Consider the following 27,146-nt stretch of genomic DNA (forward strand, 5'->3'; position numbering starts at 1 on the left):
ACCTAAAGTTATATTACCTAATAAAGACTTAAATCAGGACAAGCGGAGGTTACCAGAGTGGGCTGTTTACTGGTAAGAACTCCATGACGATTGAGTGGTTTTATTAATTAGAATAATTTATCAATATCTGCAGATTTTTTCATATTTAATTCATTAACCTTCATTTAAAAATCTGTTTTAAATGATCTTTTTTTTTATTTCTAAATCTTTTCATCCAAATTGTTGAGCAATAGCCTCACTCCCAGTTCTTATGTTTACATGGAAGACAGTGTGTCTCTGTCAGATTTTGTGTGTACAGCCCAAATTGGCAAATTTTCTCTTGCTTTTTTTTGTATATATGATTCAGCTATGCCATTAGAGCAAGTGATGACAAAGCAAAGTGGTAGAAAATAAAAAAAAAGGTGAAGAATGGACTCCCCTTGGATTGTTTTAACTGAGGACGTATAACAATCAATATTATTATTGACAGAGAGGAGAGGTACTATTTGTTTGTATATTGATTATTTCAAGCCAGCAGCTTATTTTAACATTGTTGTATTCACAGACCCAGACTTTCAGCCAAAAAACCCGACTAAGCATCACAAGGCCTTTGCAGCAAAAGCTCTTTTCATTTCCCATTCATGAAAGTACAAAACAGGGCTTGCCACAATTTTGTCAAAATTAGAAAGTCAGTGAAAGTACTAAAAGCTGTCAAAAATAATCTAATCTGTAATCCTCTGGCATGAACTATAATTATTCTGCCCAGGCTAACACACAGATGATTTATTCAAACACAGCCCTGGAATACTGCTCACTCCCTAAAAGGCAAATATGAACAAGCCCACATTCATTATGGATCAGAGTCTAACTAAATTTTTATATTTTCAAAGCAAAAAAAAACACTATACTGTTTTTTGTAACATTTTGTACTAAGTTTATTTTGGCTATTTCATAGCCCACTTTATTTTTCTTTAAGCCTTTGGGATGTCTCTCTCTCGTTCTCTCGTTTCAAAACTGATAATTTAAAAAAATGTCCACTATCATACAACTGGGGTCTGAACTTCAAAGAATTCAAATAAGGAGTGTTAAGTTGTGTGGGCAAAAAAGTATTGCATGTACAACAAGTGGGCATATAGCGGGTGATCTACAAAGATTGCATCCACAAAGAATAAGATGTGCAAACAGCTCCTCTCCATCCCATTTAAATGAGTAAATTGCTTGTGCTACTGGCAGTTTGAAAGTGGCCATAAAACAAGGATGACATTGAGCCATGGAGCTGGGGGTAAAAACAATAATATTTATTTAAAGAAAGGATAATTCTAATATTAATAATTCATATGATTGATAGTGCAATTTACATAATTGTGTAAAAGTGCTAAAAAACTGGCAGTCCAAATATCTGAACATGCTCACAGTCTCTTTCTCCAGCATAATGTAATTTGACCAATTCCTTCTTTGTGATCAGAATGAGCACAGAAATGTTTCAGTCTGCATCTTACTTTAAATTATAATGAAAAGAAGGAGGTTCTTCAGTTATTTAATAAAAGGTCACAATCCGCCATAATTTAACGTTAATTGACTCCAGTGAGTATCAAAACAAGCATCAATTGAATTTTCGTATGATATAAAATCTTAAATAGTATTTCTGTTTACTTTGATATGAGAATTAAGATTTCATACTTCTATTTTCTATCTCTAGAATTCTTCCAAGGGAAATAAATCGATATGCCTTGGTCAGGGTGTGTAATGGTTTGCTTGCAGTAAAACAAGGGTCACTCTATGCATAAAAATGGACTGTTGCATGTTTGCCTTTAGGCCACTATGTTAGTCAACAGCTTCAGCCTTTGGGACCTTGTTTCATGAAGAAGGATGAACAGGTTATGAACTGTAGGGGAAATACTCCATTGCATAATCAGTGTGACGTGGACAGTGATGTGGATCAAATAAAGAAAGCCATATCTGCAGCAGCTGCACAGCACAGAAAGTCAAGTCACCGGATGATCGCTGAGTGTCTGCCTAATCCAGTGGTTCCCAAAGTAGCATCAAGAGCCCTTGAGGGGCATGCGGTAATTGCAGTTGTTTGTTGTTATTTAAAAACGAAGTATAAATGTAATGTTTAATTCTGTTACACAGTGAAACGGTTAAAATAATTACACTGTTAAAGAGATTATTTTGTGAATTTAAGGGAACAGTAGTTTAGCTTATTGAAATATATTTCAGTCTAGTTGACTTTTCTTTGTTCAACTGTTGAAAAGAGGGGTGGTGGGAGAGAGTTTCTTTTGAATCAAAGGGGGGGGCAACAAGAATCTTAGAAATACACTGACCAGCAAAATCGAATCCAAATAACATGTTGGAGTTGGCACACAACAATTTTGCTTATGTTAAAACCATTGAATCTAGTAACTTACACAGAACCAAAATTTCCTTACACCTATTGCATGTTGCTCAGCTGAAATTTTGAGTTGGATAACCACATGCTTCTATTTTTTTCCAGAGCATGAAATAAAAGTTCACAGGGTAAGTAAGTAGTTAGTTCATAGTTACCTGTTCTGCTGAAGCATTCACTGAAATGTTTCATCTTGTATCACATTATCTATTGCAAGTTCAGTAACATATTCAAAATCTGAGTATTGGCTCTGCAAGACAGGTTTAGAATTATAACATGATAACTTAACGAAATAACTGTAATGTGGTAGGAAAAATCTATCCTCCTTTTAATTCCCTTTTACGTATATTAGATTATGTGTACTGAGTTCTATTCATTCAGGCCTCATAGCAGCAAGGCCACAAAGTGACTGAGTGAGAGGAGTTGTATGGGACAAGAAATACTTTTTCCAATAACAAGCCAGGTTCTTTCTCAAGGTTTATTCATAACATATTACCGTTTAACCAAAGTTTCTGTAATTTGTTTTGACTCTAACAACTCTGACAGATGTTCCAGTATCATAAGTAAATAAGCCAAACACTGTTTAGATCAGAACAGGGCAGAACTCCATACTGTGGGGGCAGTTATGATTGTCTTGTTCTCCTTTTACTTTGCAAAGTAAAATAAAAACCAGCCTGACTGAAATCTATCTATCTCTGTTCATTTAACTGGACCATATAGTAGAATAACTTTTCCTACAACAGTGACTACAGTACCTCAAACAAAGGGTAGGCTTTGAAATCAGTGGAGGGGGTAAAAGAATAAGCCTTCAGGTTATAATAAACAAATACTTATGGTTTTGTTGAAGTCATTCAAAGAGGTTCAAGGATTTTCTAATTTTTTATATAATTTAGTTAGGTAGAAAAATATTGATAAAAGTGAAAACAAGACAACAGAACAGTCCCAAAAACAGGAAAAACAAAAGATAAACTTTCTGGCAATGATGTTAGTTGTGATGCTTTAGCAGAATGCCCCAATAGTAAACCTGGTATACAGAAATCGCACTCTCGGTTCAAAAGTGTGGATGCAGAACAAGTAAAAGGGCTAAAATATTTATGCTTAAATCCTAATAGACACCATTCTCAAAGAAAAAGAGGAAAGGAAATATGGGTAACGGGAATAAAAGAAGATATTCAAGAGTAAAGGCCGGCTGTAAGAAAAAGGGCGATTGGAAGTGTCAGCGTGTGTAAAAGGCAAATTGAAATGATAAAAGAGAGAGACGGAGAGAAATAGAGGGAGAGATAAGTGTGCAGCACAGATGCCAAATGAATCTAGGGCAGTTCAGAAAAAAAGAAGCATTATTCTAAAATCCACTTAGTACGCATGTGCAGCTATGCGTGTTATTGTGTTTATCACTAAATACTTGTGTTTACTTTACTTGAGCGTACAGTATATTACGTATTCGCTCACTTTCAAAGTAACGTACCAGAGGTTAAAAACCAGGCTCCAACAACACAACTTTCTTTGTGTTCATCAGCTTTTAACCCTCACAGCACTCTCTGCATTACTCCCACTCTTCTTACAGCATCCATCCCCTGCATCTCCCTCACAATCCACCGAGAGAGATTTCATTTCTCTTCATCAGACTTGAGCACTGAGTGATTTTGTGTATGTGTGCATGGGCGTGGGTTAACAAGGGTGGGGGGGTTGGCTCAAACCAAAGATAATGGCAGATGGTGTCTTTACTTACCACATATACAGCACACACACACACACACTTGACACTAAACACACATGGAGAAGGATGAGCACATTGAGTATATATTATGCATGGCTCATATCACACAAATACACACACACACCTGGAGACTTCTGCAAAGGCATCACCACAGTCTCCACAGAGCATGGCTAAGCTTTACATATAATCATGGTTTACAGTTTGTCTCTTTATGAATTTGTGACTAATCTTATTGGATGCTATTGTATTGTTTTGTTTACATTCATTACAGTCAATTAGTGATGCATTTTTGCTGCCACTCATTTCTTTACTGGCAGCAGTTACTTAACTCTACCAAAAAAGATGTAAGAAAAAAAAAAACAGTGGCATACTCCTACACAAGTATCTTTTCTTTTTTCCCAATTTCTCTCTCAGATGATGCATTTCATTAAGGATAATAACTTGAAAGGCTTACAGGTTTAACTGAACATAAAATATGAGTAAGTCTATTGTGTATTTGCACAAGCTTTAAAATAGCAATCTTGCAAATAATATATACATACTGTTGGAGTTGATTTTTAATTTTTTTTTTCCTAAGCACATTTTCAAGCTAAAACCGAAGATCAAAAAACAGCTTAATTATTTTTCATTCTCTCTGTCAGGCTGTAAACACACACATACACACACTTATATCTATAGCAACCCAGAGAAGCGAGCACATAGGCTCTGACCTCATCTTTTCTGACAGAAAACGCTTGCAAAGAGACATTGGGGACTTATTATATCATACGCTCAGCCGAAGCCTGCAGGTGGATTATGAGATGGTGGAAGAATGGAGAAGGAAGCAGTACATGAGTTTTAGAGGTAAGTAACGGCTGGTTTACTTGTTTCAGTGCAGATCCAGCTGGATGCCAGAATGATTTCAGAAAATCTTGATGAAGCAATGTAAAGCCTGTGAAATATATATCAGGAAAGCTACAGAGTACACAGCATGCAGACATTTACACACACCATGTAAAATACACATAACCATACATTTTTGTCAATAAATCACACTATTTTTTTTCTGTTACTTTACTAATGATGCTTAATTATATGTATACTTAGAGGATTTTCTTTGTTCGACAAATATCTAGCAACGGCACATCAGAGGGAATATGAAAGGTGCACTGATAGCAAAGGTCTCCATTATAATGAGAGTAGAAATCCAGTATGCTACTGTGCAAAGTAACAGGTTAATTGTATAACCTTATCAGGAGGTTAGGAAGATGTTTTGCATTCAACATTAATTCAAGAATGTCAACAATAAAATGATCGACATGGACCCTCTTTTGTTGCATTTCAAACAAAAATTATAAATAATAAAAATGTATACAAAAGAATTCTGTTCACTAAAGCACCAACAAATGTCTGAAGTATGATTTGTTCCCATCAGGCAAGTACTCTAAGTGGCTGTTAGGGAAAAGTCTTTACTCAACATGGTTTTTCCAAACTAATGCCACCAAAGAAACATTCTTCCTGATGTTATGTAGTGACTTTACTAAGGTACCACAGAAGATCTCACTTCACTGGAAAACTATGGATGGAACACATTCAGTCTTTAGTCTTCCCAAAGATCATATAGCATTGAAGTAACAAAGAAAACTGAACAGAAGCTGTAAGATTTTAAATACCGCAGTGCTCTGAATAGACTTTGAAGTATTATTTCTGCAGACATTCCAGCAGCTTATCCCCCCAATTAAAGATCACTTGCCAGGTGTGAGACATGCCTAAAGCAGCCTGTGGAACTGCATGTCATTTATCAGAGCTGTTTAATTAACATCTTATCATGCTTTTCTGTTACTGTATATATCATATAGTTCACATTGTATTATTCTTGTTAAAAATCTTAACCTATTGGATCTATCTCTTTTCCCTGTTCTCAGACAGCTTCTATGTATCTAAAAGGTTGTTCATTACCCTCTTAACTCAGAGGTACAGTTAGAGAGACTGCATCCAGTTTCCTCAAATCACAACATGCAGCAATTCTGAAACCTGTCAACTACAAAGGTGTCTAACACGTCTTTCGTTTTCTTGCCTTGAGGGACCTCCCACAAGCACCTGGCAGTAAAGGAGTGATGGTTGTTGTGAAACACCACCGTCATATCGATTGCATTGAGGACTGTAACAGCTGGTCGGCTGAAAGAGAGCCCAGCATGCAGTGGCCAAGAACGTGATGTGGAGGAGTGAACGAGTGTGGATCTCTCCCGAGGGTTATCCCTCTCAGGATCTTTGCATAATCTCTCTTGATGGATTCTTAGATCGATGTAGAGGGCGTGGCAGGGAAACGCAGGCCAGAAGGGAGGAAGAAGGGTTTGGGGGGTGGGCTTAAGGATCTAAGAGTGCCAATTGTGCACTAACAGGCAGCCACTCCAGAATACAGAATAAGAGCATTTTGGCTATAAGAGGATCCAAAGGAAAAGATGTTGGGATTTCCAAAGCCTTACAGTTTGTACAGACAAAATCCTAACTAAAATGTAACATGTAAAACATCTTTTAAGGTTAAGCTACATCTAAAAGGCAATATCACTTTGGAAAATTATTGATATTTTGTGTTGTAAAAACTGCATTGCCAAATTATTCAGAACATTTTGTTTTACATTTTTGGCAAGTCAAACCGACTAGAAATAGGTAATCAGCAGCAGGCATTCAATCTAAGTCTTATTTCAAATTATGAGATCAATTTAGGTGTGCACTTTTATTTGGCTGTTCCAAAACAAAATATGTGCCATTGAATTGCAGTTCGGGTGCTATTTTAAGGCTCTATATTCTGCTAAAATTCCCAAAGAATGATTTACCTCTGTGATGTTTCTCAATGCCAAACATATTGAAGGTGATTTACAATTATTTTCCTCCCTTCATACCGTTTTCTACTGTATATGCCAGCAATTTTAATATTCATTTTATCTAACCAGGGAAAAGTTTTTTTCAAATGCTGTTTCTTACATGACATGTTGCAAAAGTTAAATAAGAAAATCTTGTTTTCAATGGGACATTTATTCCAGTCTCTCTTAAGCAAAGAATGCATGACTAAAACCTGTACAAATAAAACTTAGGATATTATTAAAGTAAATGTTTCTTTGTGTTTTTGTGTATTGGTTCGTCATTTTCCAGTGCAGTGTTTAAGCAACCTGTAAAAATGTGCATTTGAGGAAACTAGTGTGTTGTTAAATGTTATAGACATTAGTTTTGGATTTGAGGAATAACAAGTTTAAAAATGACAAACCTTCCATGCTGTTTATTTTCCATTCTGGTATTAATCAGAAATCTGAATTCCCCATCTTTTTTTGACCCTCTTTCATCTTCATACTTGTTCTGCAACTCAGCAGTCATGACCTGAAAAATACCCTCAGCAGGCAAATCAGTCCAAATTCCATGCAATATTTTTATTACATCTATATAATCTGACTTGCCAGGCATTTGCTGTAACAGCATTTTACTTCAACATCCATAACACTTCAGAAAAAAAAAAAAAACATCACTTTGGATTCAGACGTAAGCAGAATAAATTAGGTCAGTCCTGCCAAACCTTTACTGGTATCAGAGCAATAGGATCAAGTATTTATATCACTTTTAACTTATTCATTAACCCTTTATGCCACTGTAAAGGTTTTCAATCATCTTGCTCAAAGAAATTTTTTTACAACAAGCTTCCCCCATTGTTGCACATGAAACTCAGCTGCACCATATTGTATTATTTTCCCACAAATAAGTTAGAAAATTGCTTTTGTAGAGTGTCTAGCGTAATAATCATATTCTCCAGATCATCACCCACAGACAGAACTATGGATTTCCTAAAGTATGGCTCATGCACTTTAATGGTATTCTGATAAAGTGAAGATTACATGGTGGCTTGGTAAGGTAGGAGGTGGTTGCTTCACATCCACACAGGCCTGTTCCTCCATACTGATTACCTATCCCTCTTTTACCCCAGTATGGCCCTGATATGTGATTGCAATTGATTGGAGTCGGCTCATCATTCCTCCAGGGACGACATCATGACATAAGGTAAAATGAAAGGAGTGGGTAGATGAAGAATAAGACTGTGTGTGGAAGCCAAACAGGTGCAGTAAAATAGCAAAATAATGTTTGAAGGGTATCCCTTATGCATTTTAAGTGGATGTCTGATGGGATTACTCTGGCCAAGCTGTGACTTAGATGACATGGGTAAAAATAGCAAAGGGCTGTGTTATTGATTTAAGTAAAAGCTAATTAACAGCATCTAATAAAATGGCTTCCACTTACTTAGTAAACTGATGTCTGTGTTTTTTTATTTTTAGGAGAATCAGATGGAGCACATATAACTATTGACCACTGGACTAAATAACTGTCCACATGAACCTATGAACCTTGTGCACAAAAAACTAATGAAACAACAAGACCTTAGTATTTTTTATTTATTTTTTTTTTGGCTTCTGAGGATTGTTGGGTCTACATCTATATTCTCCACACACCTTGGAAAGGTGCTTTAAGTTGGAAAATCTGATGCCATACAAAAATATGCCACAGAAATGAGTACTATTTTGCACAGATCTATCTATTATTATGTACTTGCACAGAAATTAATAAGAAAAAAGAACAAAGCTTGTTCCAAGTTAAATCTATATGAGCCAAATTCAAAGTGTCATGAATCCACTTTTATGAACTACAAGCCTAGTGGTGTTAATATGGAAAGAAAAAAATAACATTAAGAAAATTAAACATCTAAATTAAATGATATTTAAAAAAGTTAAAGAAGTGTTAACTCTATCTTAAGATTTTAATAAGGTCATTGAGGTTTCTTTTAGTAAAATTTATTTTTTCTACATATTACTCTGGGTCCAGCTTCAACAACCCAATGTATGTTTAGCCATAATATTTTAACTACAGAATAGAAATAGAAAAAAAGAAATTGAACTTTATTGATCTCACAATGAAGAAATTAACTCTCTGCATTTAACCCGTTCCTTTGGGGAGGAGTGGGCTGCCATCAAGTGGTGCAGAGACCTTGAGTGGCAGTCTGTCTGTAGGAGTGGGGCTTAAACTCAGAACATCGGGATTCCAAGCTCTATGCCCTAACCACTAGGTCGCCACTCCACGCACCAGCATTTCCTCCCACATGCATCAAACACTGTGCCTAGAGCACCAAGAAGTGAGGGTGGCTTTTCTGGTAGAGAAAAATCATATTTATAGTAATTATAATAACTACCTATTTAAAACAAAACTGTGTAACACATATTATACACATTGCAAAAATATGTGCTTAGTTAATTGACTTCCCTCCTACTATCCAGTTTCTCCCCTTTATTTTCTGATCAGCTGTTCTAATTCTTTTAAAAAGTTTGGAAACAGCTCTTTTCTTCCCAATTCTTGTCTACCTCTCCTCAACAAGAGGAAGAAACAAAAAGAACGCTTTAAAACTTTTTTTCTCATCCAGGCAAACCCCCACCACCCCAAAAGAAAAACAAAAAAAAGAAAAACATGGTGAAGCATGATTTTCAGTGTAGTTATCAATCACTGAAGCAACACTGAACTATTTTTAATGTATGAAAAATGACAAAAAATATAAATGCAAGATTAACAAAAACACTATAAATGACCCCATGTTTGTGGATCATGTCATGCATTTATTTGTTTCCTCATTTGAATTCCTCTTAAAATCGGTTGGCTTTGTTAGTTTACACTTATGTACACTATGAACCATTAGTTGTGCAAAATAGGTTTAATGATTTTATTTATCTTTCTATTAATTGCAGCTGCTTTTAAATATTAACACTCAGAATTTATTTCATAACTAAAGAGAAAGAAACTGACAAATACTTATTGTCCATTTCCAGGTAAGGGAGGGCAGCACAGAGTATTTGTGCTTAGGGCCCCAAAAAGGGCTAGTATCACCCCTGATTTTGCCATTTATTCGAACTAAGTTAGGCTCTTCAAAGCCTCAGGTTGGACCTCCGTTTCCTTCTGTAGTGGACGACTCTTCAAAGTGCTGCTGTTATCATTCAGCTCTGCTCAAGTTCTTTTGAGCCCTTTTAGAGCCAGGTAAACATCCCAGCTTTGATCATTTATTTCCTCCCCTCGTCATCACTCATTGAAACACCTACAGCCACATGAATGTACAGCGTTTCGCACACACCCAAGCAATGGATTCCTTTTCACACAATTTTTTATCAACACATCCTAAAAGCTATAAAATATGAAGGGGTTGGAGGATAGATGACCGGGAGCGGGGTGGGGATACGGGTAAGGGTGGTGGTACACCCTACACTTCAAGAAAGTTAATATATGCCAAAGAGTAAAATATAGAAGTGGGTACAGCATATTGTTGCACACCTGCTCACTTAATGCACGACCTTGAGACATTCATTTAACTTTCGAATACATATCTATTTTGCATGAATGCTCCTGGGGCTATACAGCTAAGGGCTTTTTCAGTATTTAGTTGTATTTGAAACACTGAGTGATGACTAAACAATTACTATTCACAGTCCATAGTGCAGCAAAGCAAATTTTTGCAGTTCTTAGCTGTATTTGAAATTTGTAATGATTAAATTGCATTGTGTGATAAAAACTTTGCCAGAAAGCAACTTTCCTCCAATTAGCTACATTTAAAGCACTAAGATGACTTAACAGTTCAAGAACATAATTTGACAAAATTTCTAACTATCGTTAGAAACCAAAAACCAGCATCAATAATAATTAGCATCACCTCGGATGTATGGGCAATTTTTAGATTATTAATTTCTAAGTAATTTTGCATCTGACTGGCAGCCAAAACACAAATTAGGTTGTTTTAAATTTTCTTGTACAGTTGGATACAAATTCAAAACATGTGGGCAGCAGTGGTGCAGGGGTTAAGCATGCGACCAGCATGTCCAGAGGCTTTCACAGGTTCACACGGCCGTCACAGGTTTGAGTCTCAGCCAGTTGACCTTTGCCGCATGTCTACCCCCTCTCTCTAATCATATTTCCTGTCTGCCTACTTTCAAAAATAATATAATGAAAGACCATTAGCATCCAAAAATATAATAGTAAAAAGGAAAATGTTTGCAAAAGGGAGGAACATTCAGTACAATTATTCGAGCTGATTGGGTAAATGTGTAAGGCTTTTGGCCAATCACAGCAGCAGTAGCAGCTGCGATGTATCACATTCTTGAGGTGTTTCGCAGTTAACAGAGTTAAATCTGTATGGGAGGGACAGGAAAACATCTTTTCCATCCACAAAGGCACAAATTGTGTCTTTTTGCTCGTTTATTCAAAAGAGAAATAGAGAGGTATTCCAGCTAACAAAGATTGAACAGCGGCGTCTTCAAGTACATCCCCTGGTGCCAAGCTTCACAGCCAACTTTGTTTTGCTTCAACCTGTAGCTTCTGGTAGATGTCATACATGTCATTGCATTTTACATGTTCGAAACATATCTGTATGCGAGGATAAGGAATGCATCCGTTGGCTTCTGGCTAGATGTATTTTCGGGAGTTTGTGAATTCAAAAGACAATTCATCTTGCTTGCAAGGTAAACAAATTCATGCATTAAGGGAGAAGGCACGAAAAACAACTCAGTCACCAGACCAGAGCTTTCCTTTATCTTGCTTAAAGGACAACGAAGTTTAGTTGCGTGGTGAGTTATGACATAGAACAACCGTGTCACTCCTCTTAAGGTGAGCTATTCCAAAAACTGCATTTGTTGAGCTATTCCTGCAGGACAAAAGTTATAGAAATGGTTTCAATGGCAATATTAATTTTGTTTATGTCACAGAGCATTAACGTTTCCCTTAAGAGCAAGTTAGTTTGCCAAAGTCCTCTCATTATTCTAACAAACTTCTGGATTAGAGCAAATGCCAACCTTAACTCAGAGCAGGTCATTCTGAAAGGTTTTTCTCTATCTAAAAACTCTGTAAATGTCCTTGTTCTTTGTCCTGCTGTGTGTCTGTTTGATCGTATATACTCTTGTCAGTGACAGGTATAAATGTATGGATTTATTTAAAATTATTTTATTATTTCTTTTTCATATTAGAAATCCAAGATAGGCTATTAAATGCAAATGAATTGGAAAGATGTTTGTAATATAAGAGAAAAAGCATACCATTATAATTAAACCCATAATAGTATGTTGTTCCCCATTTTCTGAAAAAACAAACAAAAAAGACACAGTGGCCTATTGAGGAAGGGACTTCCCTAGACCCCAGAAAATGGGCTGTGGTATCTGACAGCAATATGTTAGCAGCAGATGCTTTATATCCAATAAACTGTGATGGGGGGATGAAGTGAGATCTAGGGAATTTGGAGTCTTAAGTTGACAAGTTAAGTTTTTTTTCTTTTTGAGTCCCTTTTCCATGCCTAAACCATCTTTACGTTTTGATAAGCACCCTATCCATGCAGGAGATAGAGTGCAAGAGAACACAAAGATCAGGAGATCGTTGAAAATAAAGCCCAAGTGACACAAGGAGGTACCACATGGTCAGCAGCAATCAAAGATAAGGGTCATACCACAAAGAAGCATCCCCATACGGCAGGACATCAAGGAATTCCAGAGACACATATACTCTAAGGAAAACCTAAATTCCACATATAAAACACCTTTGTGTAAAACGATGGCTCACTGTTCTGGAAACTGCTGGAAACCTCAACAGATAATCATGCAAATTTAAGATCCTTCATAAAATATACTGATGACCCAGAGTATCCTTTTAATGAGACATACTACAGTGTTTCTAGTCAGAGGTCTAATTTATAGCCACTGTAATATGACTGCTATACAGGAGACCCTTCTTGCCCACAGCCATCACTATCTAGAACAACTTTTTTAATCTCATTGTGATGAAGTTCTTACAATTTAAGTTACCTGACTTGATTATCCCACCAAATAACATTTTTCACAACTTCATTTAGCTCTCCAGTCTTTGGGGAAAATGTAAAAAGTAAATGTACATGTCATACCGACATTATTACTGAAACAATTCAAATATGTGTTGTTGTTTTTTTAAAGCAATTGGAATATGCTTCCCTCTATCAGTAAAATATGTGAGATCATGTTTGACATTTCTGTGTATTATTCAAGTGTTGCAGCCCATGTACTTGAAGCATTTTAATCTCCACATGTAGCTCCAATGACCTCTGAAACCCCAATCTGATCAGCACAGCTCTGTCCACCACCCTCTGCATTTTAGGACCCAAACTTGTGATGAGATGAGTGATGCTGAGGGATTCCTCTACCCATAAAGATCCAGATAGTGGATTTCCAAGTATCTTGTCTCTGTTGCTACGCATATTCTCGTGCCTGGCTGTCCACAGCATGTGGGCGTATAAATCTGTGTGGTCCATCGGTCAGTAGTTGGACACTGTTGCTGCTACTTACATTTGATCTTCCTCTCTTACACTCACACACATTCAGACACACTCATAATAATAGCCACACATTCAGTAACTCATGCATGCTGGAGAACTAAAGGTGACTGCCACCTAAGCCCTCACTGCAGGTGAAGTGAGCCGCTTTTCTGTGGTGTGGGTGAGTAGTCAACACTGATGGGAAACCAACCGTTTAACCCAGAAAGAAAAGCAAGAACACACTGATTCACGCACACACAAACACACAGGGGCGCGCATGCATCACCAGCTTTATCCCCTGCGTGATTCCTCCCTCGATACTAAATCCTCTCTAACGCACATCTGTCCATGGCGCGTATTCTGGCCGGCCGTCCTATCTCTGCACAATCCAGCCTGGCTTCATGTGACACTTTCAATCAATGACACAGATTGAATCACTTCTGCAGAGCGCTTTAACCCCAGAAAAAAAAAAAAAAAAACGCATTCTTTAAAAAGAAAAAAAGAAATCTTAGTCTGAAAGCTTTCCCAAAAAATAAACGCGCCAGCAGTGGAAAATAATGTAAATGAATAAATGAAAAGCATGCTTTTTAAAAAAGCCTCGTAAAATGAGCTCAGTGAGATTCTGTTGCACCAATTGGAGTCTGTCAGGGCAGGTGCGTTCTCGCCCCGCCGTCGCTTTTACATCCGCTGCATATGATTTATCAGAGCATGCCTGTAATTAAGAGAAAACTACAAATGAACCAATTGTTGCTAAATGGAAGTAAAACAATTACCTTCACTTATTTCCCATTCAGATGGTGCGTCCACAGGCTGTAGCAAATGGAGAGATTTTTTCTCTCTCTTTCTCTCTAAGCAACGTCGCAGCCTCAGCACCACGACGGGAGAGGATGACTGAGAGAGGGATTCAACAGAGTAAGAGAGTCAGAGAGAGAGAGGATGCAAAGACCTCTGCGTAGTGTAATACAGTTTAATGCGGTGGGCTTTGCTCTCTGATACAGGAGCAGAAAATTTACAGTACATTGGTCTCTTGTATTTAAAGGTTTGGTGTTACAACCAATGAATGTAAAGGTGAACTAAATATCCACTGAGGATGCTGCATACAGGAGGTGGCTAGAGATGCATACTGCACATCAATGATTCTTTAAAGACAAATTATAACACTGAGAAAAAAAGAAATGCAAATACACCCAATCACTAACACACTTCTACAGTGAAGCCTTTATTAAACTTGATTGGCATTTGGGCTTAAACTTACAAACCACAGGAAAAAGAGCAGGTGTTTTTTTTTATTCATTAATTTCAATATCCTCTAAAGTATATTTATTTAATTAGTTCAGTTTGATGATTTTTTTTCCCTCTGCTTTTATGATATGAAAAAAATCAGTTCTGCTAATTTAGATGATTATGGGTTACAGCTAATTTTAATTAGGAGGGTATTTCCTAATTCAGCATTATGAAGAGGATTTCCATTTACTGTACAGCATTTGCAGTCAATACTTGGTCAAGTACATGGATTACTGCTTCGGTGGTGTGGCAGGGAGGGGATCAGTCTGCGTCTCTGCTGAACTGTTAAGGAAACCCTGCTTCCATTGATAGCCTGAAGGTTGTTGGATCTGGCGTCTCTCAACTAATCTGTTGAAAATAATCTATGGATTTTATTTATCTGGGCAGTTTTCTAGTCAATCAAGGAAATGGATAGTATGGTCATTAAACCACATCTGTACTTTTGGCAGTGACAGAAAAAGAAATGTCTGACTAAACTAGAATTCAGCTCCCCAAAGGCTTTAAAAATGGTCCCGGTAGATAGCTTCACAGATTTTGAACTTAATAAAAAGCACTGGACCAACACCAGCTCGACATGGGTCTTCAAGTCAGTGCTAAGTGTAAACTACTTAGCACATTCCAGTTGTTTTCTTTTTTTTTCATAGCAGTTCAAACACTTCTGACATGGTTCCTGGTTAAATAGATGAAGGCGTTCTACACTTCCCTAACACAAGGCATGGAGAGGTTGTAAGTTTATATCTTGTGTTTGTATGATGGCTTCTGAATACTGACTTCAGTCACAGACAACATCTTTTTGACATTTCCCAAACTCTTAATTTAGCGTGGATTCAAAAGCGTCTAAGTACTTCTGCTAACCATTTCGCTATTTAAGCGCTTTATTTAGTGCATTTTTTGATACCACTTCACATTAAGCTTGCATCACTCTGAACAGGCAGCAGTCAATTAAATTTATATTAACTATGACAAGTCAGCAGCTGGCTTCATCATTGTGTAGGCTATACCATGGCCATAACAAAGCAGTTCTTCAATAGAACTCATTATACTGATCTAATGTAATATTCTACTTTCCACAGAAACTGAATTTTTGGTGCACCTAAAAAAAAAAAAAAAACATTGTTTTTAGCTCTTGACAGATGTAAATTATTCAACATCTCAACATACATGCTAAGGGGAAGAGTTCACTGCAGTTTACATTATGATATCATTTACTGTCACTGCTCAGAACAGAAGGATCCAGTATTCAGGGCAAGACAGATCAGAGCAGGAACAGGCAGCCTCAGAGATCCAGGAGTTCAACATATTCTCATTATCAGTTCGTATGAAATCCTACAAAAAGTTATGCACAGTATTTCGTACGTTTTGGACGTTTTTCCTCGAAAAAACAGATCAGTGCGCATGCGCAGCCAGACAGACGAAAAAAGCAGATCCGCGGACGGACGTAAAACTGCGAAAAACACTGCAATAATTACTTCTTCATGTCTCTCAATAGGTTGCTTGCTGTTTTGTATCTTAGGGTTAGGGTTAGCGTCAGGGTTAGGGTTAATTGTATGTTAAATTCTATGTTATTGAATAGTGCGTAAGATGCGCATGCGCAAGGATATCTTGTCTCGAGGCAAGACGTAAAAATACTACGAAATACAACGAAAAAAACGTCCAAAATGTACGAAATTACGGTGCATAACTTTTCGTACGATTTCGTACGAACTGATAATGAGAATACACTGAGGAGTTTGATGCCAGGTCAGGCAAAAGATCAGAACAGAAACAGGCATGCTCAGTGGTTGAGAGGCAGAACAGGTCAGGATCAGGAAATCAGAAACACTTAGGTACTCTAAAAACCCTCTCATCACTCGCATGAGAGAACAAGAATAATCTGGCATGGATGACTGGATGCAAGCACCTTAAAGGGAGACAGGAGCAGGTGGATCAGATGAGCAGTGATGAGAAACCGGGCAGAATTAGACAGGTGAATGGAATGAGTAATAAAGCCAGTCATCAGTGCCAAGATCATGACATTTACAGTCAGGCAGAACCAATGTGAAATGTTTCAGGACCCCTGCCAGAAGTTTATACATCCTTCCATTTAAACGTGTTTACTGCCTGCCACTAAATTCCCTTTAACATCTCTTTCATTTGATCTAATATTGATCTTTTTTTTTGCTAACTACAGCTTTTTCCAGAGCTATCTGTTAAGTCAACAATAAATTCTTAAAGCGATTTTTATGGATTTATTTCAAAACTAGGTTCTGTTGAAACATTGTGAGCATTTAATATCTTATAGGAAGTATCTCTGGGATTTTGCTTTAAATCTGAAGATTTCATGGACAAACAAGGAAATATTTCATGTCAGGCAATTATTGCCTGAAGAGTAAAACTCAACAAAGTCAACCAGGGCAGTTGCCCCCTTTATGATAGCAATTAATTTACACCTAACATAAAAAAAGGGTGCTTGTTGGGAACAATATATTATAGTTTCGTATAACGCGACAAACACCTATTTCAAAGTGTCTAATAAAATTTCAAGTAATACCAGGCCCTCTGGGATCAAGCAAATACAGAACTTACCTTCTTGGAATATTTTCTAAAGTTCTCCAAGGTTGAATGATAGTGGAACTGATTGTAGAAATCCATTTATAGAGAATCTCATCAAATCATCTCAAAACCATGTGTGCTCCATTTCTCAAGCCAAATTCTCAATACTGTTAAAACATGTGTTTTCATAGAAAATGTATTTTTGCTTTAAATTTTTTTTTTTTTTATGTTTAGTCTATGTTTTGTTAAATTCAAAAGTTAAAGACAATATTGTTTATGGTTAAAGGCGAAAGAAATTGTTTTTACCTCAAAACACAAACAATATAATACAAAACACAGACTGATACCATTCAGGAAATACTCATTATATGGTCAAACAATGTTGTTGTGTAAGCAGAGAGGGTTTAAAATTGACTGCAAGGTGTTTCTTTTTTCTTTTTAAGGAAAGCATACATGTTAGAAAACAATGGGTAGAATATGTTCTCAAAAGGTAATAAGCACTAAAATAAAATAAAAAAACACAAAATGATCAAAAAGAGCAGACGTGTATTGCATTATAGCTCCATTGTTGGGGGGAAAAAACAGCACAGAAGGGTTCCAAAGCTTAGTGTTGGCTATAAGAGTCAGTTGGTTTGCCCCCTCTCAGCTAACTTTTGGTTCTTGAGCAAAATGTCAAGTTGAGGAGAGAGCATGTCATTAGAACATGTTTCAAATCTGGCAACATAATAATAATGGTCCTGATTCTCTCTCCATGCGCTCCGTGCTTCATCTCGCACTCAACGCTTAGAGTTGAGATCATTAAAGGGCATAAAGCTCTGTGTCTCAGTTCATGGATTTTATTTTTTTGATTAGCTCTTCGACTCTGTTTATAGCTCTGTTTATAGTCAGAATAAATTCCCAGAAACCTGAAAAGTTTGCCTGTATGTATTTCTGAGTTATATTGGATTCTAACATGTAGACTAATTTTGTTGCATACAATAATCTACATTTAAATCCAACCAAAATTTGAAAAACCTCAGCACTCCCATTTTATTCATAAAGGCTCCTTCTAAACACTCGCTACTACACCATACCACACATTTGCTCCTAAAGTTTAACAGCATACAACATATATTTTAGATAATTGCTTTTGTTGTGAACCATGCTCATTGATTGTCATTTCACAGAGTGTGTCTACCAGGTGCTTTACTGCCTCCTTGATCCCATAATTCTTAAAAAATAATGTTGTATAAGGAAATCTGCTCTTATTTTGCTTTTTTCAATTTGTATTTTTCAGTATTTTACTGACTCTGTTATCTAGGTACATATTCATGAAGGCCAAAACATTTATAATCATCATATGAAACAATAAATTTCTCCTTCTGTCTTATTGCATTGCAGTCTTAATCCTGCATGCTTCATCCAGCTCCCCTTTTAGTAGATTTCTTGTGTTGATAGCAGGTCTCAGTAAGTGCACGTTGTAGCTATCTGAATCATTTATGAACGACCAACTGTGGACATCCTCAGTCCTAACATTGCTCAAAAACTGCCCCTGTATGTGCCCATATTGTTGCATTGTTTCACACACTGCAGAATGTGAGGATTTCCAGGCTAGCGGGAGCACAAAGGTGCTTGGTGCAATGTTGAATCATGAGAGTGAGTGTGTGTGTGTGTGTGTGTTCCTGCTTTGAGAATATCCAAGCCATGAGGTGATTCAATATTTTGAAACAAGAATATGTTAAACATACAAATCCTTTAGCACCTCAGTTTCGGAGGTTTTGGGTGTGTGTTGGTGTGTGAGAATAAGAACAGAGAAAAAAAACAGTTTAACTCTGCCTTTCTTTTCTTTTTTTATTTCTTTTTTTTTTTTTTTACCATCCATTGTTTCTATTATTCCAGTACGAAATAATGTTACCTGATGGAGCTACTGCAATCATCACTATTTTGATACCAAGTTTCTTCTTGCATTAGGTGTATGCATTTTAACAGGGAGCCTTCTTGTGCTCTTTAATATTTATGTAAAATTCACTTATTAAGCTTTTTAGTGTCCTTTTGGCTGCTCCTTTATGCAGGGGTCGCCACAGCAAGTCATAACGACTTGCTCGTCAGAGCAGGCAAAGCTTTTACTCTGAATCCCTTTCCTGCCGAAAACAGAATTTAAACCTGAGTCCCCAGCCAAAGACTTGAACCATTACACAACAGGGGCTCCCCAAATTCACCCATTGAGCAAAAAAAAAAACAGACAAAAAGAAGTAAAAGCTGTGGAACTTCTTATGTCTTTTTGAATTAACTGAAGTGCAGAAAAGAACAAAAAACAGTATACATTATACCCTAACGCAGAGCCTGCACCAACACCCTTACAGCAAGAACCCCCCTCTCACCACCAGCAGTAACATGCCTCACTCTTGAACTTTGAGGTCAAGGGATATCCACCAGAGCCCAGTGTAGCTGGGTTGGTGGCCATGCATGGTGCTTCAAAAGCCCTAGAAGGTCCATCATATCACACATCAAGGCCCTACTGATGCACAATTTCATTTGTCAGAGAGCAGAGGATGGGCATGAAGGCAGTGGCACTAACCCCTCCTCTGGGTTAGTTCCTCAGCTGGTCCCCCTCTTGTCCTTCCAGCACCCACATAAGAGAGATCATAGAGTCATTTTACTCACGTTCGCTACTTTGCAGAACAAGTGGGATGTTTTGTGCAATGTGACATACTTGGACCACATCCTTACTCACCAGTAGAGCTCACTACTAGCATAATTACACCCATTCTTTCATTTCCTCCAACCTTATTCCTTGAAGTGACAGCAGGAGAAAGGTGCTTTCTTCTCATTGTCATAAAGTGAGACGAGGTAACACTTTGGTACAAAGCAATACAAAGCAATACAATCACACACAAAAAAAACATGCGTACATGTATTCACCCTAAAGGTTATTGAAAGAGACTAATTAAAGCAGCGAGCATATTTTCAGACTGCAGGAGGAAGCTGCAGAAGGTGGACACAAAGAGAATTAATTCATCCACAAAGGGCAGATAACCATATGCAGAGAGGCTCTGGTCTGGATTCAAAACCAGGTTCCTTCCAGCTGCACCACAGTGCTGCCTCATGTAAAGACAAAATAAAGGTAATGTAGCTTTTAGAAGCGATGCTAAATAACTGTCTCACCTTATTAAGGAACTTTAAAATGAAATGCAGTTATTGAAATCAAAATATGCAAACCAAACTAAAAAGTTTCCTAAGTGTTATTTAAGCTTCTTAACAAATGACAAGTGTTTTATTATTATTATTTATTATTATTTTTTCATTGTATGGAATGTTCTCCTTCGCAAGGAACAGGATGTCTTCAAGAGATGAATATTGAAAATAATGCACACAGACCCCCTTTGAGTCTGTCTTTGCTCTCTCTTCAACTCTCCGGTTAGAAGCAACCTTCAGGTACCCAAATTGGGGTTGTTAAACAACCTTCTTCAACAGGCATGATACTGAATATTGGTCAACCCTGAATCCCACTCAAATAAATACTCTTTGGTTTGTCTTATCTTACCCCCTTTGAAGTCTGTTTCCTGCTAATCTGAAATGAGCCAGCACTTTATCTTCATCCCTCTGGGAAAAAAATACAAATCTAGCTATGAATTTTGTTTTTAATTTTTTCCAGTCTTAGGCTCAGGCTAAAATGTGTAATCCTCAGCAACTTGTAAATCAAGTCAGAGGCTAATTATGAAATAAAACAGGAGGAGGGATGAATATATATTTTGCATTTGGATAGTATGAGAATGACTCTTCCTGTTTGATGTGAATTAATATACCTATATAAGTGTGTTTTCTAATTACGTAGCAGACCTTCCCTCCTCACTACTAACTTAATCATTTTTCTCTCCCTTTCCAATTGTTGTTTCTTCTTATTCCACTACGCAAGGAATATTCCAAATGTGTGCTTGCTTGTGGTCATTAATGCATTCTTTTTTTTTTTCGTTTCATAACAAAGAAAGATTTTTTCCCACAGAACACCCTTTTTTTGTTTGTAACTCGTTGATATTTTCTCATTATATTCTGAGTATTGGCAACCAGCATCAAAAATTGTTTATTGTTAATAGGTTGTGTGGTGATTTGTGATTCAGACTTTTTTCATATACTGCAAAAAAAAAAGTAAAGCAGTACTGATAAAATGTGACAAAAACATATACAATATGAGAATAGTTTACATTACATTTTCTTGGCTGTTAATTGTTTTAGTTTTTATTTTTATCTTGCTCCAGATGCAATAATAATTGTATGTTATCTAAAGTGTAATTAACTTTATTTATCACTGCAAACATACACTGCAACATAATTTCTCTTAACCTACCCCTAGGGAGAAAAGGACAACTTGAAGCAATCTGGGTGTAAGGCTCTTGCCCAGGAACCTAGAGCAGGGTGTGGGGTTTGTTAGGATAATTATCATTGACGATGTGTTAGTTTATTACACCCTAATATTACCTGCCTGTTGGGTTTCAGAACTGATGTTTTCCCCAGTAGTTCTAATTAATGATCTAATTAGATCAGCTCCCCGGTCCAGATATACAGTCATAATCATTCTGTATGTGGCAAAGATTTGGGAAAGGAAAGAGAAGGGTGTCCTTCAGCTAAGAACTAAGTGTAATATTTTGTTATAGCTGGAGCCATGGATGTCTCCTCATCTGCTAACATGTATGATGTAATCATGTGATGATGTGGCATACTGGAGATGTATAAAATGGTTCTCTAACTGTTTAGCGGGGCCCACTTTACGAGATGTGTGGCCGGTTGGTAAGCAGCTGCCTTCTGTAACCCTGAGCAACTTGAGTAAGATTACAACTTCTATCAAAATCTGTTGTCATGCCTCATGGTTATTTAATACATATACATAATGAAGTGTTACTTAAAGAGTTTGTCTCAAGTGATCTCTTTTGAGGAAAAGCAACGGGTGTAAAGAGAGCTTTCCTTTAACAGGTTCAAACAAGCCACTTGCAGCCCTCTTCAGAAAGAAGCCCTCTGCTCTAACCATATAGAGCAGGAATGTATTTGATCATTTCAGTAATTTTCCAGTCTTACATTTAACAGGTGAACATTTTGACAATCTTAAGATGAAAAATTACATAAACAGAACCACAATGTGGGTTGATGGAGAAAGAATGTATTTTCTGATTCCTTTCATTTTATCAAATACCTTCTTTCTCCATTTGGACTTCTATCTAATAATGCTGTTAAACTAATTAAGTCTGTCATTTGACTGATATTTTTTCTCTTGTCTTGTTTGTTTTTGCTTATAATTGTCACATAAAACCAATTAATAGTGCTTTCTGGTAGTACTCCACATACTTTTTTACAAAAGGAGCCAGAGTATAAAAAAACAACAAAAAAAAAACCCAAAACAAATAATTGTTTTCTAAGTAGATAATGAAGTGTTTGGTAGTTGTTTCCTAAGATAAATTAAATGTAAATCACCTTCTTCCTGCTTTATTTTGGTAGACAGAATCATGAAGAAACTTACATCAGCTCCTGACAGCTTTGTTTATAACTGTTATATATCTGTTTTATATAGCGTGTATCTTATTGGATCACAGCTTCCAAATTAACTGTATGCTAATGCATAAAGACGTTCAGCTTCTGAATCATTATATGTTATTATTTTCCATATGTCAAACAACGCTCTTGGGCTGCATGTTCAGTACCTGATGAACAGTGAATGACTTCCCCCAAGTGGTCAAATAGCTTTTTGCTGAGTTAAACAGAAATCGAGTCCAACTCCTTTGTGATCTCCTTTTGCATCCTCTACTGTCACTCTGTCCATCTGGCCGTTCTGATGAGCTTATCTAGCCTCTTCCTCAGTGGTATAGAGGAGAGGAGTATGCCATTCTTATAATTTTTCATAGATGTGAAAAAATTGCTGCAACATTAATGTGTGGATTCTTTTAAAAAAATTAAAGTTGTCAAGGCAGCTGTTCCAAACGAAATTTCTTTTTGTTTTACACTTATGGAAACAAAATTACAAATAAATCTGTCTAAGTCTAAGTCTTGATTACACTGTTTTGAATTGAATTTCAGCCTCACACCATAAGTAAGGCATTGTAAAATTGTATCATAGGTTAAATTAATACTAAAGATGACAGTCATGTACTAAAGAGAGAAAAACTATCCCAACATAATACTAATCAAAACACTTTCCTATCAGATTGGAGGACAACGACCATTACACTCCACTTCCTCCACAGTAACAGTTGTTGCAAGCCTGAATTATTACTCAAACTTGCAAATAAACAGTCTGGTTTCATAAAACTCTTGTGTGCCTCTAAGATTGGTGGACACAGTGCCAAGCCGTCTGCCATTGCTGTTAGGACATGCTGAGCAGAAGTTTCATGTAGAAGAGAAAGATGGTGAAATGCGGATGTTTTCTAATCATTAAAATGTATTTCCTCTGCTCTTTTTTATATAATAAAAGTCTGTACATTTACAAATAATTACTGAAATGTATGTTTCTTTATCTTTTGCATAATTCAAGGGCAAAACAGCATAGCTGATGTATGCATGTGATTTCTTAAGCCGGTGAAATCATCATGTACAAAGTTTGAAGCTTTCACATCCGCAGCCTTTTGCTGCTCCTCTGGTCCGACCACCTTCTGACCTTTGGCTGATTTCTGTGTGATCTGACAAACTGTCACACAGCCAACGTTCCCTTCAGATTGCAGGCTTGTTTACCAGAAGAGGTATCGCAGCTCACTGGCCTCACGACTCCAGCGCTGCAAGTGTGTTTCCATGGCAACCACGTATAGCATAGAGAAGAGGAGCAAAGGGAGTGGGAGTGGTGAGAGACAATGAAGGTTTAGCACTGTAATATCTGGTTTAACTCTGTGTTCCCGTTATCTGCTCTACAGGTAGCTGCAGCTTAACTGTTCCATTAAAGCAGAAGTTTTTTTTTTTTTCTTTTTCTTTTTCAAAAGTTTTCTTTGTGTTATTAGTACTCCTGTGGCTGCATCCTCGGTCCATTAAGTTAATTGTCTTTTGGTCAGGTATTTTGAATTTGAATTAATTTGTGCACATGAATCTACTTTTGAAGTAGGATGTTTGCTCTACTATTTACTATGAAACTAAATGAAAGTAAAAACTTTGGTTTGTTGAAGGGTAGCATTTTGTGCTGTGCTTTAACTTTCCTACAAGAAAAAAGTGGAAAAAATATTGTTTATTTTTTTTAGAAAGATATTTGTCTAAATTAGTATTTAACCCTAAAAAAAATAAAACAAAATGTCCTTTTTGTTCAACGGGCTGTGCTGATGTGTGAGAAATCATGCAAATGTTACACAGACTGCACATTGGATGCCTGAAGTGTATTTATGATACATCATCCTAGTAAAGAGTTGAAGGGCACTGTGTATGTCATCAAACTGAAGGTATGTTCTCTAAGTTATTATTTTGTATTGTTTTGGGGATTTTTTCACTGATAAAATCTTTGTAATTATAAAAAAAATGTCAATATAATTCTGAATTTGAAAATTTTTATAAAATGAATTACATCTAATATTAGTTTGCTGAAATGATTATGATAAATAGATATAGACTATAATGGAAGTAGGTTTGAATGTGAGAATATGAGTGGACAGCATGGTTTCGCTGCCTGCTCAGCATCATTAAATTCAGCTGCGATGCAGTTTGCACCAAGACAGCTGGAACACAGAGTTCTCATCCGTTCTCACAGAAGCTGCACATTAAACATGAATTAGAAACAGATCAAATTATGTGAAAGCAAATCTAAAATTGTCAAAAGATTCTAATTAGCAACTTTGTATATAAAAAAATCATTTTTCGCTAAATTTTCTGTAGATTACCATTCAAATAAATGTGAAAATAGCCTTATTAATCTAATATATAAACTTTAATCAGATTTACTGTTCAGTAATAAACCTCATGGATTTATGAAAAACAGCGCATTGATTTGTTTCATACAAAATATTACTATGTAAACGTACATGACAAATAAACTCAAAGCAGTTGCAATCTGAGAGGTTCTGTAAAATGGACCTATATTCTTCTTATTATTATTTTACAGAAAAAAAAATAAAGGTGTAAGTAAGATTTGATTTTGTGTCCTTCTGGCAATAAATTATCCTGAGAATACCAATGTCCAGTTAGCCTCTGGGATTCATTTATTCTTTTTTCTCATGGTGCCTTTCTAAGACTAGAAATGCGCTGTTTAATATTAGGATTCCTAGCAACATCTTGTGGCAGCTATGGAAAACTACAAAACATCACAGTTTTATAATCATATTATTGCATATTATCTCAGGTACTGTGTTTCTGCAGGCATAAAACAATGTTTTACATGAATTTTCTTATTCTGACCTAATAGTGATTTTTGATTTGGACAAACAATCAATAATTTTATCCTTTAAAATAGAAGTTCCGATGCCTCCAAACCCTTACATATATATATACATATATATAATTTTTGGGGGTTCCTTTTTTTGCTTTTGTAGTATTAAAAATCTAACTTTTCTCAAAATGACACAGAAAGCCTTATTTTTTTTTTTGTATTCATCATACCCAATTTCATTTCCCACATATTAGCAAAGTCGAACCACATACATTCATTTGAAACACTAGGTGAGAATTGAAAAGTTAAAAAGGAAGTTGCTACATCTGTTTGAAAAGGCTATTTTTCATGTTTTTATATTTGTAATCAACCCCTTCCTACCTAACTATTTTACAGATGCATCATTTCCATAAATACAGCAGAGACACATCTAAAACACGAAGGACAGTTGGACCAGAGTTAAAAACCTTTGGTCCAAAGCAAATGTTAAACTCCACCCATGCAGGGTTGGTGCGTCCTGCACCTTCACCTTCACATCTGAATTGATTAATTGTGCCCTTAGCATGACTATGGAGCATCCACATGCCGAAGAAGTAATTTGATTTGATGCCAGTGTTGGACCAGGGAATCATCTAAAACGTTGCGGGATGAAACCGGCCCTCTGGGACTTGAGTTTCACAGCCCTGGTCTAAAGCATTTCTATGTATCTCTGGCTCTTCGCTTCCTAATGGAAGGTAAACTAAAGTAAGTACTAAAGTAAACTAAAGTTTTAACTAAAGTCTCAAATCTTTAAACATCTTTTCTTGTTATCTCAATGAATGGTCAGAGGAAATATTTTTATATAACTATTTCTTCAGTTTTCACTAAAAAACTGGAAGTATGTTAAATGCTATGACCCAGAATTTCTAAAGCATATGGTTTGTAGAAATGTTAAAAAGATTCCCATTAATGATATCTGACCCATTGCATTAAATCAGCGACTTTGCAGCTCAACCTCTTTCTCTGTATGAGTCACACAACACCAGGATACTGTTAATTTCATTGATTTTTTTCAACATCACAACAATCCCTAATACTGAGCATGAAAATTGTAGCAGTGGAGAAAATAATTCCCTTTTAAGAGGAAGAAACAGCCAGCAGGACCTGGCTCAGTGTGAGCGGCCATCTGCTGCAACCAACTGGGGATTCAAAAAGATGGCACAAATACACAATAACACATAAGTACTTCACTAGCAGAAAAGAAATTATTCTAAGTGGAATGGAGAAAATTGAAACACTTATACACACAAAAGAAAAAATAGTTTCACTAAGTCTATTCACTTCTGAAGTAAGAAAAAGCATAATATGATAGACTAAGGTACTGTCCTCATAAAGCATAAATGTATTTTATACTTAATGATCATTGTATTTGCATGATTTCTATGCTAACATTTTTGAAGAAAATTATCTACAAAAACAACTTTCAGAAAGATCTGTTCATTATATTTCAATGTACCATACCAGGGCTGCAATGTAGATCAGTAGTCTTAAATTAAAAGTCTAGCCTCTGCTTTTTTTGATTGAAATGTGCGTGTTCTCCTATTGTACTTGCTGTGCATAAACATTTATTTTTTTTTTTTTTTTT

General features: G+C 36.4%; 1 protein-coding gene across 2 annotated transcripts in view; it reads right to left on the minus strand.

Annotated features, from left to right (window-relative positions):
- Positions 1–14,276, minus strand: part of LOC107099566 (protein phosphatase 1 regulatory subunit 29-like) — a 79,616-nt gene extending 65,340 nt beyond the window's left edge. The window contains exon 1 of one of the 2 annotated variants that reach the window (XM_015397744.1): positions 14,178–14,276. The gene's annotated coding sequence lies outside the window, so the exon portion shown is untranslated. The remainder of the gene's footprint in view (positions 1–14,177) is intronic. The other variant, XM_015397745.1, reaches the window with a different exon arrangement.
- Positions 14,277–27,146: the final 12,870 nt, after the last annotated feature.

The sequence above is a fragment of the Cyprinodon variegatus genome, unplaced genomic scaffold (assembly GCF_000732505.1).
Source record: "Cyprinodon variegatus isolate N-32 unplaced genomic scaffold, C_variegatus-1.0 Scaffold884, whole genome shotgun sequence".
In the NCBI taxonomy this organism is placed as follows: Eukaryota; Metazoa; Chordata; class Actinopteri; order Cyprinodontiformes; family Cyprinodontidae; genus Cyprinodon; species Cyprinodon variegatus.